This window comes from Symphalangus syndactylus, chromosome 9 (genome assembly GCF_028878055.3).
Source record: "Symphalangus syndactylus isolate Jambi chromosome 9, NHGRI_mSymSyn1-v2.1_pri, whole genome shotgun sequence".
NCBI lineage: Eukaryota > Metazoa > Chordata > Mammalia > Primates > Hylobatidae > Symphalangus > Symphalangus syndactylus.
In genome coordinates this window covers 108,921,588-108,936,949 of record NC_072431.2, presented here as the reverse complement: position 1 = coordinate 108,936,949, position 15,362 = coordinate 108,921,588, and the positions used below count along the sequence as shown (strand labels likewise).

The window sequence follows — 15,362 nt, the reverse complement described above, 5'->3', positions numbered from 1 at the left end:
CCTTAAATGTCCCTGTCTGACTGACAGCTTTGAAGAGAGTAGTGGTTCTCCCAGCACGCAGCTGGAGATCTGAGAACGGACAGACTGCCTCCTAAAGTGGGCCCCTCACCCCTGAGCAGCCTAACTGGGAGGCACCCCCCCAGTGGGACAGACTGACACCTCATTCAACTGGGTACTCCTCTGAGACAAAACTTTCAGAGGAACTATCAGACAGCTGAATTTGTGGTCTCACGAAAATCCGCTGTTCTGCAGCCACCGGTGCTGACACCCAGCCAAACAGGGTCTGGAGTGGACCTCTAGTAAACTCCAACAGACCTGCAGCTGTGGGTCTTGTCTGGTAGAAGGAAAATTAACAAACAGAAAGGACATCCACACCAAAAACCCATCTGTACATCACCATCATCGAAGACAAAAAGTAGACAAAACCACAAAGATGGGGAAAAAACAGACCAAAAAAACTGGAAACTCTAGAACTAAACAGAGCACCTCTCCTCCTCCAAAGGAACGCAGTTCCTCACCAGCAACGGAACAAAGCTGGATGGAGGATGACTTTGATGAGTTGAGAGAAGAAGGCTTCGGACGATCAAACTACTCTGAGCTACGAGAGGAAATTCAAAACAATAGCAAAGAAGTTAAAAACTTTGAAAAAAAATTAGAAGAATGGATAACTAGAATAACCAATGGAGAGAAGGGCTTAAAGGAGATGATGGAGCTGAAAGCCAAGTTTCGAGAACTACGCGAAGAATGCAGAAGCCTCAGTAGCAGATGCGATCAACTGGAAGAAAGGGTATCGCTGATAGAAGATGAAATGAATGAAATGAAGAGAGAAGGGAAGTTTAGAGAAAAAAGAATAAAAAGAAATGAACAAAGCCTCCAAGAAATTTGGGACTATGTGAAAAGACCAAACCTACGTCTGATTGGTGTACCTGAAAATGATGGGGAGAATGGAACCAAGTTGGAAAACACTCTGCAAGATATTATCCAGGAGAACTTCCCCAATCTAGCAAGGCAGGCCAGCATTCAGATTCAGGAAATACAGAGAACGCCACAAAGATACTCCTCGAGAAGGGCAACTCCAAGACACATAATTGTCAGATTCACCAAAGTGGAAATGAAGGAAAAAATGTTAAGGGCAGCCAGAGAGAAAGGTCGGGTTACCCACAAAGGGAAGCCCATCAGACTAACAGCTGATCTCTCAGCAGAAACTCTACAAGCCAGAAGAGAGTGGGGGCCGATATTCAACATTCTTAAAGAAAAGAATTTTCAACCCAGAATTTCCTATCCCGCCAAACTAAGCTTCATAAGTGAAGGAGAAATAAAATACTTTACAGACAAGCAAACGCTGAGTGATTTTGTCACCACCAGGCCTGCCCTAAAAGAGCTCCTGAAGGAAGCACTAAACATGGAAAGGAACAACCGGTACCAGCCCCTGCAAAAACATGCCAAATTGTAAAGACCATCGAGGCTAGGAAGAAACTATAGCAACTAACGAGCAAAATAACCAACTAACATCATAATGACAGGATCAGATTCACACATAACAATATTCACGTTAAATGTAAATGGGCTAAATGCTCCAATCAAAAGACACAGACTGGCAAACTGGATAAGGAGTCAGGACCCATCAGTGTGCTGTATTCAGGAAACCCATCTCACGTGCAGAGACACACATAGACTCAAAATAAAGGGATGGAGGAATATCTATCAAGCAACTGGAAAACAAAAAAAGGCAGGGGTTGCAATCCTAGTCTCTGATAAAATAGACTTTAAACCAACAAAGATCAAAAGAGACAAAGAAGGCCATTACATAATGGTAAAGGGATCAATTCAACAAGAAGAGCTAACTATCCTAAATATATATGCACCCAACACAGGAGCACCCAGATTCATAAAGCAAGTCCTCAGTGACCTACAAAGGGACTTAAACTCCCACACAATAATAATGGGAGATTTTAACACCCCACTGTCAGCATTAGACAGATCAACGAGACAGAAAGTTAACAAGGATATCCAGGAATTGAACTCAGCTCTACATAAAGTGGACCTAATAGACATCTACAGAACTCTCCACCCCAAATCAACAGAATATACATTTTTTTCAGCACCACACCACACCTATTCCAAAATTGACCACATAGTTGGAAGTAAAGCTCTTCTCAGCAAATGTAAAAGAACAGAGATTATAACAAACTGTCTCTCAGACCACAGTGCAATCAAACTAGAACTCAGGATTAAGAAACTCACTCAAAACCGCTCAACTACATGGAAACTGAACAACCTGCTCCTGAATGACTATTGGGTACATAATGAAATGAAGGCAGAAATAAAGATGTTCTTTGAAACCAACGAGAACAAAGACACAACATACCAGAATCTCTGGGACACGTTCAAAGCAGTGTGTAGAGGGAAATTTATAGCACTAAATGCCCACAAGAGAAAGCAGGAAAGATCCAAAATTGACACCCTAACATCACAATTAAAAGAACTAGAAAAGCAAGAGCAAACACATTCAAAAGCTAGCAGAAGGCTAGAAATAACTAAAATCAGAGCAGAACTGAAGGAAATAGAGACACAAAAAACCCTTCAAAAAATTAATGAATCTAGGAGCTGGTTTTTTGAAAAGATCAACAAAATTGATGGACCGCTAGCAAGACTAATAAAGAAGAAAAGAGAGAAGAATCAAATAGATGCAATAAAAAACGAAAAAGGGGATATCACCACCGATCTCACAGAAATACAATCTACCATCAGAGAATACTACAAACACCTCTATGCAAATAAACTAGAAAATCTGGAAGAAATGGATAAATTCCTCGACAAATACACCCTCCCAAGACTAAACCAGGAAGAAGTTGAATCTCTGAATAGACCAATAACAGGTTCTGAAATTGTGGCAATAATCAATAGCTTACCAACCAAAAAGAGTCCAGGACCTGATGGATTCACAGCTGAATTCTACCAGAGGTACAAGGAGGAACTGGTACCATTCCTTCTGAAACTATTCCAATCGATAGAAAAAGAGGGAATCCTCCCTAACACATTTTACGAAGCCAGCATCGTCCTGATACCAAAACCTGGCAGGGACATAACCAAAAAAGAGAATTTCAGACCAATATCCTTGATGAACATTGATGCAAAAATCCTCAATAAAATACTGGCAAACCGAATCCAGCAGCACATCAAAAAGCTTATCCACCATGATCAAGTGGGCTTCATCCCTGGGATGCAAGGCTGGTTCAACATACGCAAATCAATAAATGTAATCCAGCATATAAACAGAACCAAAGACAAAAACCACATGATTATCTCAATAGATGCAGAAAAGGCCTTTGACAAAATTCAACAACCCTTCATGCTAAAAACTCTCAATAAATTAGGTATTGATGGGACGTATCTCAAAATAATAAGAGCTATCTACAACAAACCCACAGCCAATATCATACTGAATGGGCAAAAACTGGAAGCATTCCCTCTGAAAACTGGCACAAGACAGGGATGCCCTCTCTCACCGCTCCTATTCAACATAGTGCTGGAAGTTCTGGCCAGAGCAATCAGGCAGGAGAAGGAAATAAAGGGTATTCAATTAGGAAAAGAGGAAGTCAAATTGTCCCTGTTTGCAGATGACATGATTGTATATCTAGAAAACCCCATTGTCTCAGCCCAAAATCTCCTTAAGCTGATTAGCAACTTCAGCAATGTCTCAGGATACAAAATTAATGTACAAAAATCACAAGCATTCTTGTACACCAATAACAGACAAACAGAGAGCCAAATCATGAGTGAACTCCCATTCACAATTGCTTCAAAGAGAATAAAATACCTAGGAATCCAACTTACAAGGGATGTGAAGGACCTCTTCAAGGAGAACTACAAACCACTGCTCAATGAAATAAAAGAGGATACAAACAAATGGAAGAACATTCCATGCTCATGGGTTGGAAGAATCAATATCGTGAAAATGGCCATACTGCCCAAGGTAATTTATAGATTCAATGCCATCCCCATCAAGCTACCAATGACTTTCTTCACAGAATTGGAAAAAACTACTTTAAAGTTCATATGGAACCAAAAAAGAGCCCACATCGCCAAGTCAATCCTAAGCCAAAAGAACAAAGCTGGAGGCATCACGCTACCTGACTTTAAACTATACTACAAGGCTACAGTAACCAAAACAGCATGGTACTGGTACCACAACAGAGACATAGATCAATGGAACAGAACAGAGCCCTCAGAAATGATGCCGCATAGCTACAACTATCTGATCTTTGACAAACCTGACAAAAACAAGAAATGGGGAAAGGATTCCCTATTTAATAAATGGTGCTGGGAAAACTGGCTAGCCATATGTAGAAAGCTGCAACTGGATCCCTTCCTTACACCTTATACAAAAATTAATTCAAGATGGATTAAAGACTTATATGTTAGACCTAAAACCATTAAAATCCTACAAGAAAACCTAGGCAATACCATTCAGGACATAGGCGTGGGCAAGGACTTCATGTCTAAAACACCAAAAGCAATGGCAACAAAAGCCAAAATCGACAAATGGGATCTCATTAAACTAAAGAGCTTCTGCACAGCAAAAGAAACTATCATCAGAGTGAACAGGCAACCTACACAATGGGAGAAAATTTTTGCAACCTACTCATCTGACAAAGGGCTAATATCCAGAATCTACAATGAACTCAAACAAATTTACAAGAAAAAAACAAACAACCCCATCAAAAAGTGGGCAAAGGACATGAACAGACACTTCTCAAAAGAAGACATTTATGCAGCCAAAAAACACATGAAGAAATGCTCCTCATCACTGGCCATCAGAGAAATGCAAATCAAAACCACAGTGAGATACCATCTCACACCAGTTAGAATGGCCATCATTAAAAAATCAGGAAACAACAGGTGCTGGAGAGGATGTGGAGAAATAGGAACACTTTTACACTGTTGGTGGGACTGTAAACTAGTTCAACCATTGTGGAAGTCAGTGTGGCGATTCCTCAGGGATCTCGAACTAGAAATACCATTTGACCCAGCCATCCCATTACTGGGTATATACCCAAAGGACTATAAATCATGCTGCTATAAAGACACATGCACACGTATGTTTATTGCGGCACTATTCACAATAGCAAAGAGTTGGAACCAACCCAAATGTCCAACAACGATAGACTGGATTAAGAAAATGTGGCACATATACACCATGGAATACTATGCAGCCATAAAAAATGATGAGTTCGTGTCCTTTGTAGGGACATGGATGAAACTGGAAAACATCATTCTCAGTAAACTATCGCAAGGACAAAAAACCAAACACCGCATGTTCTCACTCATAAGTGGGAATTGAACAATGAGAACTCATGGACACAGGAAGGGGAACTTCACGCTCCGGGGACTGTTGTGGGGTGGGTGGAGCGGGGAGGGACAGCATTAGGAGATACACCTAAGGCTAAATGACGAATTAATGGGTGCAGGAAATCAACATGGCACATGGATACATATGTAACAAACCTGCACATTGTGCACATGTACCTTAAAACCCTAAAGTATAATAAAAAAAAAAAAAAATAGCATCTTTATTGAGCTATAATTCAAACACCATGCAGCCGCCCATTTAAATTCACCCATTTAAAATGTACAATTCAAATACAAAACTATTGCATTGTACACTTTAAATGGGCGAGTTTAAAGTGTACAATGGGTGAATTTAAAGTGTACAATGGGTGAATTTAAAGTGTACAATGCAATAGTTTTGAGTATCACCACAGCTGGTTTTACAACGTGTTTATCACTTCCAAAAGAAAGCCCATACCCTTTAGCAGTCACTCCTCTTTTCTCCTCAGCCTCCTCCAGTCTTAGGAAACCATTAATCTACTTTTTGTCTCTATTGAGCTGCCTATTCTGGACATTTTACATAAATGAAATTATAAAATATGTTTCCCTTTGTGACTGGTTTCTCTTAGCTTAATGTTTTCAAGGTTCATCTATATTGTAGCATGTATCAGGACTTAATTTCTTTTTATTGCTAAGTAATATTTAATTGTATGGATATACCACATTTTATTTGCCCATTCATCAGTTGATAGACATTTGAGTTGATTCCACTTTTTGACTATTATGAATAGTGCTGCTATGAACATTTGTGTACAAGTTTTTGTGTGGATGTATATTTTCGTTTTTCTTGGATATTTTCTTCAGAGTGGAATTTCTGGGTCATATAGAAACTCTATGTGTATATTTTTGGGGAACTGCCATTTTCCAAAATGGAAAGTATCATTTTGCTTTCCCATTTTGCATTTCCCCAGTATATGAGGGTTCCAATTTCTCCACATCCTCACCAACAATTGTTATTATCTGCTTTTTAAATTATAGCCATCTTGGCCGGGTGTGGTGGCTCATGCCTGTAATCTCAGCACTTTGGGAGGCCGAGGTGGGCAGATCACTTTAGACCAGGAGTTCGAGACCAGCCTGGGCAACATGGTGAAACCTCATCTCTACAAAAAATACAAAAATTAGCCGGGCATGGTGGCATGTGCCTGTAGTCCCTGCTACTTGGGAGACTGAAGCAGGAGAATAGCTTGAGCCCAGAAGGTTGAGGGCTGCAGTGAGCCATGTTCACACCACCCTACTCCAGCCTGGGTGACAGAGTGAGACCCTGTCTCAAAAAAAAAAAAAATGTGTATATATATAACCATCATAGTAAGAGTGAAGTGGTATCTAATTGTGATTTTGATTTGCATTTCTCTAATGGCTAATGACATTGAACATATTTTCAACTGCTCATTGGCTATTTGTATATCTTCTTTGGAGAAAAAAATAGGCTCTTTAGCCTATTTTAATTTTAATTTTTTTTCTTTGAGATGGGGTTTTGCTCTGATACCCAGGCTGGGGTGCAGTAGTGTGACCTGGGCTCACTGCAACCTCTGCCTTTTGGGCTCAAGTGATCCTCCCACCTCAGCCTCCCGAGTCGCTGGGATCACAAGCACACGCCATCATACCCAGGTAATTTTTGTGTATTTTTGGTAGAGATGAGGTTTCACCATGTTGGCCAGGCTGGTCTCAAACTTCTGATCTCAAATGTTCCAACTGCCTTGGCCTCCCAAAGTGGTAGGATTACAGGTGTGAGCCACTGCACCAGACCTAATTATATATTTAAAGTTTACTTTACATATGTAAGATCACAGCCAAGGAGGTTAACTATAATTTCAAATTGTATTACCAGCCACTTGTGCTATTTTATCACATTTGAAAATATTCACTCTTACTATTTACTTTAAACAGTGATCTATAAATTTGTTTAGACAATAATAATTAAGGACCTTTTCTTCTTCAGGATGATAAAAAAATTAATGATGTATTGAAGATACTACTAAAGAAATTTTACTTTTGGATTATGGCCTCTGCATTGAAGATCTGTAGGATTTTTAAAAATTAATTTTCAAATCTTTCCATGACCTCTCTGTTCTAAGAAATATCATCTTGTAATAATTTGTGTGAATACTTCACATATCAAAAATTGATTCACAAGACTGTATTACCATAATCACCAATTTTAAGTCTCTTAAATATTTTCTATATTACTTTTCTTGATTATAAAATGTCAATAATATGGGCATGCTCTTAATATAACAGAATATTTAATTATATCAGTTTCCCATCAACCCACCAGTCATTTATTAATTACATTGGCCATTTCCATTGATTGGCAGGAGGCTCTTCCATGAACATCTCCTATCGTTTCCACTGCATCATTTTTCTTGCCAGACTTAGTTCATTTTCAGCCTGAAGAATCACCTCTTTTATTTGAACACCTTAAAGTTGGTCTTCTAATTTTTTAACATCTGGTTCTGCTTTAACCATAGCCAGCTTCTCATTGGCAATCTGTTCTGTATACTTTCTATATGCTGCTTTTTAAGGGGTTTGCTTAAGAACATCAAGGATCTTTGTGTACAATATTCTTAGCCTTTTACATTTTAGCAGACTGATTTTAGTTGCTTGTCTTGTGTGGACTCTTGCATACAGCCAATCCCATGAAGCCAGTGGTCTTCTTCAGCACACCTGCCATGACAGCGCCAATGAGCCAATCTGATCTTCTTTAATTTCTTTCCACAATATTTTGTAATTTTTAGAGTATGCATTTTTTCCAAGAATATAATTATACACATATTGTTTTATATGATTTCTTTGAAAAATAGGAGAAGAAATAAGAAATATGCACTTAAAACTGCCTTTTATAATTATATAATTACCTTTATCAGTGCTTTTTGTTCTATCATGTGGATTTGAATTTCCATCTGTATTTGCTGGCTTTCAGCCTAGAGGATTTCTTTTAGTATTTCTTGTAAAGTGGATCTGCTAGCAGTGAATTCTCTTAGTTTTTGTTTATGTAGTAGGTGTGTCTTTATTTTGCCTTGGTTTTTGAAAGATAGTTTTTCTGTTTTTAATATTTTAGGTTGGCAGGCTTTTCTTTCAGCATTTTGAATATGTCAGCCTGCTGCCTTTTGACTTCCACTGTTTCTGACAGGAAATTAGCTGCTAATCTTATTATCATTCCCTTGTGTGTGGTGAGTTATTTGTCTCTCACTGCTATCAATGTTTTCTCTTTGTCTTTCAAGCACTTTTGCTGTTATATGTCTGGGGTGAGTTTCTTTGAGTTTGTTGGGCTTCTTGGATGTGTAATGTTTTTCAACAAATTTGGGAAGTTTTCAATCATTATATCTTCTAATACTTTTTCTGTTCATTTCTTTCTCTCCTCTCCTGGTAATCCTATCTCACTCATATGTTAGTACACTTAAGGGTGTTTCACATTTCCCTGAGGCTATGTTCATTTTTCTTTATCCCTTTTTCTTTCTGTTCTTCAGATTGTATAATCTCTATCAATCTATCTTCAAGTTTGATGATTCTTTTGCCAATTCAAATCTACTGTTGAACACCTCTAAGTGAATTTTTCATTTTGGTTATTGTACATTTAATTTTGGAATTTCCATTCAAAATAGTTTCTCTTTATTAATATTCTCTATTTGATGAAAAATTGTCATCATAGCTTCCTTTACTCCCCCACCCCTCACCAGAGGTAGAATTGCTGGATCATATGGTAATTTATTTTTAACTTTTTTGAGAAACTACCATACTGTTTTCCATTTTATATTTCCACCAACAGTGCACAAGGGTTCCAATTGCTCCATAGTCTCACCAACACTTGTTATTTTTTTCTGTTTTTTTTTTTTTTTTAATAGCAGCCATTCTAATGGGTGAGATGGACTATCTCATTGTAGTTTTGATTGCATTGCCTTAATGATTTAGTGGTAAACATTAGTTCATGTGCCTATTGTCCATTTGTATAGATTTTTGGAGAAATGTCTATTTAAGTTATTTGCCCTTTTATTAATGGCACTGTTTGTTTTTTTTTTTGTTTTGGGTCTTTAGAGTTCTCTCTATATTATGGATGTTAATCCCTTATCAGATATATAATTTATAAATATTTTCTCCCATTCTGTGGGTTGCCTTCTTACTCTGTTGACATAGTCTTGTGATGCACAAAATTTTAATATTTTCATGAAGTCTAATTTGTTGATTGTTTTCTTTTTTTGCCTTTGCCTTTGGAGTTATATCCAAGAAATTATTGCCAAATTCAAATTCATGAAGCTTTTGCCCTGTGATTTCTTCTAAAAGTTCGATAGTTTTTGAGAGGTCTTTGGTCCATTTTGAATTTTTTTTTTTTTGGTATTTGGCACTGCATAAGAGTCTCTTTTGCATGTGGATATCTAATTTTCCCAGCATGATTTATTGAAAAAAACTGTCCCTTCCTAAATAGATAGTCTCATTGCTCTTGACAAAAATCACTTGATATGAGGGTTTATTTCTGGGCTTTTCATTCTATTCCATTGGTCTATGTGTCTGTCTTTATGCCAGTACCACACTGTTTTGATTGCTGTAGCTTTGTAGTAAGTTTTGAAATCTAGAAGTGTGAGTCCTTCAGCTTTGTTATTTTTTAAAGTTGTTTTGACTACTCAAGGTCCCTTTAGATTCCATATGAATCTTAGGATGGATGTTTCTATTTCTACAAAAACATCATTGGGATTTTGATAGGGATTGCACTAAATATGTAGGTCCTTTAATTCTTTAAGCATGAATTCCTTTAATTCTTTGAACATAGTTACGGTGGATACTTGAAATCTTCATTGGCTAAATATGACTTGAGGCCTTTTGCAGGCAGTTTCTCTTGCCTGCGTTCTGTTCCCCCTTCATGTGTGCATACTTTCCTGTTCCTTTGCATGACTCATAATATTTTGTTGAAACTGTATATTTTTGGTAATATATGGTAGCCACTTTGTAGCTTGCTTTTGTTATTTTTTACTTCTTTATTACTGACTTGGCTAGACTATTTTATTTAGTTTATTATCCCACAGCATGAAGCCTCTGTCTTTCCTCAGAGGCTGTATGTAGCCTTGGATATGTGCACATTCACCCTGGGATAACAGTGGTTTTAGCAGAGCCATTTGACTGTTGCTTTTCCTGATCTATTTATAAAAGTATCTACTTCTGCTGGTATCACAGCCAGTGTTAGGCTCCACAAATTGTAATCTGATTGCTTTACTGTTTTTGATCATGCGCTGGGGAATACACTGCGCCACAGTCTGATCCAATTAAATTTGGGGAGGAGTATTTTTGAGGCCAGTCTTTGAGGTTTGTTTTGACCCCAGGAGGATTCTTCTTAGCTGTCTTTTTCCATGGTATTCTGCTGTTATTGGGTGAAGGGTTTTATAAATATCAATTAAGTTGGATGAAAGTATTATTCAAATCTCCTATATTCTTACTAATTTTCTGTCTACTTATTTTTCAACCACAGAGACAGGGATGTTGAAATCTTTGGCTGCAATTACAGATTTGTCTATTCCTCCTTTCAGTTCTGTCAGGTCTTACTTTATGTATTTTGAGGCTCTGTCATTAGATATATAAGCTTTCAGGACTGTTATGTTATCTTGATGAATTGACATCTTTGTCATTTTCAAATGACCCTCTTTATCCCTGTTAATATTTTTGCTCTAATATCTACTTTGTCTGCTATTAATATAGAGTTGGAGCTTTAATTTTTTTTTTTTTTTTTTTGAGATGGAGTCTTGCTATGTCGCCAGGCTGGAGTGCAGTGGTGTGCTCTCGGCTCACTGCAAGCTCTGCCCCCGGGGTTCACGCCATTCTCCCGCCTCAGCCTCCCGAGTAGCTGGGATTACAGGCATGCGCCACCAGGCCCAGCTAATTTTTGTATTTTTAGTAGAGACAGGGTTTCACCATGTTGGCCAGGATGGTCTCGATCTCCTGACCTCGTGATCTGCCTGCCTCAGCCTCCCAAAGTGCTGGGATTACAGGCGTGAGCCACCGTGCCCTGCCGGATCTTTAAAAATTTAATCAGACAATCTCTGCTCTTTAATTTAGATGCTTAGAACAATTACATTAAAAATGACCAGGGACATAGTTGGATTTAAATATTTCATCTGGCTGTTTGTTTTCTATTGTTCCATCTGTTGTTCCTCTTTTAATCTACCTTTAATTAATATAATACCACCTCACCTATAGTATATAAATGTTGCAACAATGCACTTTCACTTCCCCTCTTCTGGGTTTTGAGCTATTGTTGTTATATATTGTGATTCCACATCTGTTAAAATTCTATTACTTTTGCTTCCAATAGTCAGCTATGTTATATATTCCTTCCTTTAAAAAAAAAAATTAGCTTCCTATTGGCCACATCCAAGCTATGTTTTAAAAGGTTTAAAAATTAGAGTAAAAGTATTTTATACTTATTCACATATTTACCATTTCTAGCACTCTTTATTGCCTGGTATCGCTAGGTATTTTCTTCTGATAACATTTTTCTTCCACCTGAAGGACTTCTTTTAACATTCTCATAGATCTGGTCTGTTGGTAATAAAGTCTCTCAAATTTTGTATGTCTGAAAATATTTTTATTTAACTTCGGTTTTGAGAGGTCTTTTGCTTAGTATAGAATTCTGACAGTTTAATTTTCCTTTTACCATTTTGAAGATATTGTGCTACTGTCTTCTGGCTTGCATTGTTTCTGAGAATGACTGCTGTCGTTCTTGTTTGTTCCTCTGTATATAACGTGTCTTTCTCTATGATTGCTTTTAAGATGTTCTCTTTACCACTGATTAAAGCAATCGTGTTATAATATGCCTTGCTATAGCTGTCTTCATGTTCTTCTGCTTGGGCTTTGTTGAGATTCTTGGATCTATGATTTTGTAGGTTTTTTTTAAGTGTAGAAAAATTTCGATCTTTTTTTTTCCATTTTTTTTTCTGTCCATTGCTTCTTTTCCTGAGATTCTAGTTGTACACATATTAGGCTACTTGAAGTCCCAAAGCTCACTGATACTTTGTTCATTTATTTATTTTTTTTTTCTATTTTATTTTGGTTAATGTATATTGCTATGATATCAAGTTTACTAATATTTTCTGCTGCAGGTTCTAGTCTGCTATTAATTCCATCTAATGTATTTGAAATTTGTTTTAAATTTTGAAATAATTTTAGATTGGCAGAAGAGTTCTAAAGATAGGATATAGATTTCCTGTATAACTTTCAACCAGCTTCTCCTAATGTGAACGTCTTATATGGCCATGAAATGTTCATCAAAACTCAGAAATTAGCAGTGACACAACTAAACATAATTGGCACTATTAATTAAACTACAGGCTTTATTCAAATTTTCCCAGTTTTCCCACAAATATTATTTTCTGTTCCTGGATCCAATCCAGGATATCATGTTGCATTCGTCCATTTGATTTTTTAATCTGAAAATTGTATTTTTTTATTTTTAAAAGTTTTATTTGGGTCTTTAAAAATCTTCTGTGTCTTTCTTTAATATGTGAGCTTGCTTTTAACAATATACCAAGTCTTGTGTATATATATATATATATATATATAAAATATACACACATACACATATATATATCACTCTCTCTATATATACACACACATATATACATACATATATACATACATACATATACATATATATATATATAGAGAGAGAGAGAGAGAGAGAGAGAGAGAGAGAAATGGAGTTTTGCTCTTGTTGCCCAGGCTGGAGGGCAGTGTCGTGATCTCGGCTCACTGCAACCTCTGGCTCCCAGGTTCAAGCGATTCTCCTCAGCCTCCCAAGTAGCTGGAACCACAGGCATGCACCACCACACCCGGCTAATTTTTGTATTTTTAGTAGAGACAGGGTTTCACCATGCTGGTCAGGCTGGTCTCAAACTCCTGACCTCAGGTGATCCACCTGCCTTGGCCTCCCAAAGTGCTGGGATTACAGGTGTGGGTCACCGCGCCTGACCGTAGATATTTTTATGTAATTGTTTCTTTGAAAGTTATATGTAATATTCTATTGTGTGAATATATTATAGCTTATTTGAGTATTTCCTGTTGTTAGACATTTAGGTTTTATCTAATGTTTTTCTTTGGCCATGCAAACAATGCTGCAACTCATATCATTTTACCTGACTCTTTGGCACATGTACAAATACTTCTCTAGGATAAATATTTTGACAGGAAGTTATTGGATCAAAGGTATGTTTATTTAAATTGTTGAAAGATGCCCTAAATCGCCCTCAGAAATGTTGTCTTAATTTAAATCTCCACCAAGAATATAACAGTACCCATTTTTCCATATCCTGACTGATACTGGGTGTTGTCAGTCTTTTATTTTTTAAATTTAAATTAAATTAAATTAAATTAAACTCTTAAAGAGGCGGAATTTTGCTTTGTTGCCCAGGCTGTAGCACAGTGGTGCAATCACAGCTCACTGTAACCTTGAACTCTTGGGTGCGAGTGATCCTCTTGTCTCAGCTTCCCGAGTAAGTAGGACTACAGGAGCATGCCAGCGCACCCTGTTGGTTATTTTAATTTTTTTTGTAGAGACAGAGTCTTGTTATTTGCCTAGGCTGGTCTTGAATGCCTGGTCTCAAGTGATGCTCCCCCCTCAGCCTCCCAAAGTGCTGGGATTACAGGCTTGAGCCACCTCACCTGGCCTCAGTCTTTTAAATTTTGCATTACAATGGGTGAAAAGGATATCTTGCTGTTTTAGTTTACATTTCCCTGATCACTAAAAATGTTAAGAATAATTCTATTTGTCATTTTTTGCCATTAAAATTTTTTCTATTGATTATCTCTTCATATTTTATGCTAATTTTTCTAATTTTGAAAATAATGATTTCTAGAAGTTCTTTATATATTCTCTACAGTATTTCTTTGTGTATTATATATGTGGCAAACATTTTATGTCAGTTGCCTTTTTTATTTGTGTACGATATCTTTTGTTATATAGAAGTTTAATTATTTGGGGTAGCAAATTTCTTTTTCGTTTTTGTCTCTTGTGTAACATCCCCAAGGTTTTAAGTACATTCTCCTTTCTGTATTTTCTTCTAATGATTTAAAAGTTTTACTTTTCGATTTAACTTTTATTTTATCTGGAATTTACTTATTGAGTGAGTGAGGTAGGATAAGTAAGCTTATTTACTTGCCACAATAAAATTTATTATGAAGGTCATTCTTTTCTCATTGATTTAAAAATGCCACCTTTTTCATAAACGAATTTCTCACAAATTTATTAGTCTCTTTCTGGACCCAGTGTTACGTTCTAAAGAAATTTTATTGTCTTTTTCTGTCCTCATGTCACACTGTTTTAATTACTATAGCTTTATAGTGATTTGTAGCTTTATGGTATCTGCTAGGCCAAATCCTCTCTTACCAGCCTTTTTCAATCATTTCTTGGCTATTCTTGCACATTTTCTTTTCCAGAAAAATTTTGCAATCAGCTTGTCACATTTCACAAAAATTCTCCTGGGATTTTGCTTTTAATTTATTGCCTAGTTTGGGATAGAATTGACATCACTACAAAATCAAGTTTTCTCATCCAAGAACATTGCTTTTTGTCTTTCCATCAATTCAGGTCTTTTACTTTGTCATGACTATATGGCTCCTCTGCTTTTAATATGTTAATGAAGTGATTTATATTAATGTGTTTTTTTCCTAATGTTGAATTATCTTTGTATTTCTGAGATAAACCCTTCTTCCTTACGTTTTATCCTTGCCACGCATGGATGCTGGATTGATTTCAGGTGAGCTGATCTGCTTCGGCTCCTGGGCTCCCCCTGGTGGCCATCAGGCCATTCTCTATGACCTTTGGGGATGGGGTTTGGAATGGCTGTGAAATCCTGGACTCCAGGACTCAGGCAGCAGGATCACAGATCTAGGAATCTGGTAGACATGAAATCTGTGTGCCCGAGTTATGTAACCATCTGTTTTGCCTCCTTGGGTTCTGTTAGTTTCTCTTTGCTAGGAGACCCTGAGGAAAG

General features: G+C 37.1%; 1 pseudogene; it reads right to left on the bottom strand.

Annotated features, from left to right (window-relative positions):
• Nucleotides 1–7,677: 7,677 nt before the first annotated feature.
• Nucleotides 7,678–8,062, bottom strand: LOC129490605 (NADH dehydrogenase [ubiquinone] 1 alpha subcomplex subunit 5-like; annotated as a pseudogene).
• Between the last annotated feature and the right edge of the window lie 7,300 nt (nucleotides 8,063–15,362).